The following is a 3,768-nucleotide window of genomic DNA, read 5'->3' as shown; positions in this document are numbered from 1 at the left end:
AATGATGCGCCCTTCTTGTTCCTGCTTTTCAATTTCCTTGTCTGTGCGTCTTTTTTCTTTTCGTTTTGTGTGTGTGTGTGTGTTAGTGTTTGTGGTGTGTGGGGGTGTGTGTGTGTGTGTGCGTGTGTGTGCATGTGCGATGTGTGGGTGTGTGTGTGTGTGTGTGTGTGTGCGCGTGAGCGTAGTGTGTGTGTGTGTGTGTGTGTGGTGTGTGGGGGTGTGTGTGTGTGCGTGTGCGGGGAGTGTGTGTGTGTGTGCGTGTGCGGGGAGAGTGTGTGTGTGTGTGTGTGAGTGTGTGTGTGGTGTGTGGGTGTGTGTGTGTGTGTGTGTGCGTGTGGGGGGTGTGGTGTGCTTGTGTCACGGTAAAATATGTTTTACTTCCATTTTGAACATAGAAGAACTGAGGTGTTGCCTTTATTTTCTGCGCCAACGAATGCCATATGCGTCTTGTTACATTTGTCATTCTGCTTGAATTTCTAAGTCTTCATTTGTATCTACACAACCCTTTTTCTCGTGCTGGATGTTACCATTGTTTCGCAATAGTTTATACTCATTACGGGTATTGTGTATCTTTGTGGTTTATTTATGTCATTTATAACATTTTTGTGTGCTTGCGTAGATGTGTATTCTTTTTTTTTTTTACCTGATATGAAAGAGTATTTATTGAAATAAAGATCAATAACAGGACATGGGAGAGTTCATTGTTTCTCTTATTTGGATTTGACGGAGAGGGGGCGATTGAGCTGAATTTTACAAAATACATAGTAACTTTTAGCTTATTTTGAAAATAGGGGGTTTTTTTTTGCAGAGTTTTTAAAACACATTGGGGTTTTATGCATTTTGTCCTTTAATATATCTCGTTAACAAAAGTGGTCTTGGATTGATTTACTTTACTAGAGGGGATATAGTGAGAGAAAATGAGTTGAGGATTCATGAAATTTGATAAATGGTTTAGGTGGTTATGATCTGCTAACCAATTTTTGAAAAGTTTTGCTGAATGATGCGCTCTTTTTCTTCCAGCTTTTCAATTTCCTTGTCTATCTTTTTTCATCTTTTTTTATTTGTGTGTGTGTGTGTGAGTGTATGTGTGGTGTGTGGGGGTGTGTGTGTGTGTGCATATGCAGTGTGTGTGTGGTGTGTGGCTATAGGTGTGTGTGCGTGTGCGGAGTGTGTGTGTGTGTGTGTGTGTGTGGTGTCTGGGGGTGTGTGCGTGTGCGGTGTGTGTGTGTGTGGTGTGTGGGGGTGTGGGGTTGTGTGTGTGTGCGTGTGCGGGGTGTGTGTGTGAGTGTAGTGTGTGTGTATGTGTGTGCGTGTGTCACGGTAAAATATGTTTTACTTTCATTTTCAACATAGAAGAACGGAGGTGTTGCCTTTATTTTCTGCGCCAACGAATGCCTTATGCGTCTTGTTACATTTGTCATTCTGCTTCTGTTTCTAAATCTTCATTTGTATCTACACAATCCTTTTTCTCGTGCAGAATGTTACCATTGTTTCGCAACATTTTATGCTCATTACGGGTATTGTGTATCTTTGTGGTTTATTTATATCATTTATAACATTTTGGTGTGCTTGCGTAGATGTGTATTCTTATTTTTGTTTACCTGATATGAAAGAGTATTCATTGAAATGAAGAGCAATAACAGGACATGGGAGAGTTCATGATTTCCCTTCTTTGGATTTAACGAAGAGGGGGCGATTGAGCTGAGTTTCACAAAATACATGGTAGCTTTTAGCTTATTTTGAAAATAGGAGGGTTTTTTTTTGCAGAGTTTTTAAAACACAGTAGGGATTTATGCATTTTGCCTGCAGTATATCTCGTTAGCAAGAGTGGTCTTAGATTGATTTACTTTACTAGAGGGGATATAGTACGAGAAAATGAGTGGAGGATTCATGAAATCTGATAAATGGCTTAGGTGGTTATGATCTGCTAACCAATTCTTGAGAAGTTTTGCTGAATGATGCGCTCTTCTTGTACCAGCTTTTCAAATTCCTTGTCTATCTTTTTTCTCCTTTTTTTATTTGTGTGTGTGTGTGAGTGTATGTGTGGTGTGTGGGGGTGTGTGTGTGTGTGTGCATGTGCGGTGTGTGTGTCTGTGTGTGTGAGTGTGTGTGTGGTGTGTGGTTGTAGGTGTGTGTGCGTGTGCGGAGTATGTGTGTGTGTGTGTGGTGTGTGGGGGTGTGTGTGTGCGCGTGTGCGTGTGCATGTGCGGGGTGTGTGTGTGTGTGTGCGTGTGCGGTGTGTGTGTGTGTTTGGTGTGTGGGTGTGTGTGTGTGTGCGTATGCGGGGTGTGTGTGTGAGTGTAGTGTGTGTGTATGTGTGTGCGTGTGTCAGGGTAAAATATGTTGTACTTTCATTTTCAACATAGAAGAACGGAGGTGTTGCCTTTATTTTCTACGCCAACGAATGCCTTATGCGTCTTGTTACATTTGTCATTCTGCTTCAGTTTCTAAGTTTTCATTTGTATCTACACAATCCTTTTTCTCGTGCAGGATGTTACCATTGTTTCGCAACATTTTATGCTCATTACGGGTATTGTGTATCTTTGTGGTTTATTTATATCATTTATAACATTTTTGTGTGCTTGCGTAGATGTGTATTCTTATTTTTGTTTACTTGATATGAAAGAGTATTTATTGAAATGAAGAGCAATAACAGGACATGGGAGAGTTCATTATTTCTCTTATTTGGATTTAACGGAGAGGGGGCGATTGAGCTGAGTTTTACAAAATACATGGTAGCTTTTAGCTTATTTTGAAAATAGGAGGGTTTTTTTTTGCAGAGTTTTTAAAACACAGTGGGGTTTTATGCATTTTGTCCTGCAGTATATCTCGTTAGCAAGAGTGGTCTTGGATTGATTTACTTTACTAGAGGTGAGATAGTGAGAAAAAATGAGTGGAGGATTCATGAAATTTGATAAATGGCTTAGGTGGTTATGATCTAATAACCAATTCTTGAGAAGTTTTGCTGAATGATGCGCCCTTCTTGTTCCTGCATTTCAATTTCCTTGTCTGTGCGTCTTTATTCTTTTCTTTTTGTGTGTGTGTGTGTGTGAGTGTGTGTGGTGTGTGGGGGTGTGTGTGTGTGTGTCCGTGTGTGTGCATGTGCGATGTGTGGGTGTGTGTGTGTGTGTGTGCGCGTGTGCGTAGTGTGTGTGTGTGTGTGCGTGTGTGGTGTGTGGGGGTGTGCGTGTGTGGTGTGTGGGGGTGTGTGTGTGTGTGTGTGCGTGTGTGGTGTGTGTGTGTGTATGTGTGAGTGTGTGTGTGGTGTGTGTGTGTATGTGTGCGTGTGCGGGGTGTATGTGTGTGTGCAGTGTGTGTGTGTGTGCTTGTGTCACGGTAAAATATGTTTTACTTCCATTTTGAACATAGAAGAACTGAGGTGTTGCCTTTATTTTCTGCGCCAACGAATGTCATATGCGTCTTGTTACATTTGTCATTCTGCTTGAATTTCTAAGTCTTAATTTGTATCTACACAACCCTTTTTCTCATGCAGGATGTTACCATTGTTTCGCAATAGTTTATACTCATTACGGTTATTGCGTATCTTTGTGGTTTATTTATGTCATTTATAACATTTTTGTGTGCTTGCGTAGATGTGTATTCTTTTTTTTTTTTACCTGATATGAAAGAGTATTTATTGAAATAAAGAGCAATAACAGGACATGGGAGAGTTCATTGTTTCTCTTATTTGGATTTGACGGAGAGGGGGCGATTGAGCTGAATTTTACAAAATTCATGTTAACTTTTAGCTTATTTTGAAAATAGGGG

The sequence above is a fragment of the Sesamum indicum genome, linkage group LG4 (genome assembly GCF_000512975.1).
Source record: "Sesamum indicum cultivar Zhongzhi No. 13 linkage group LG4, S_indicum_v1.0, whole genome shotgun sequence".
NCBI classification, from domain to species: Eukaryota; Viridiplantae; Streptophyta; class Magnoliopsida; order Lamiales; family Pedaliaceae; genus Sesamum; species Sesamum indicum.
Note: the sequence above shows the minus strand (reverse complement) of the source record.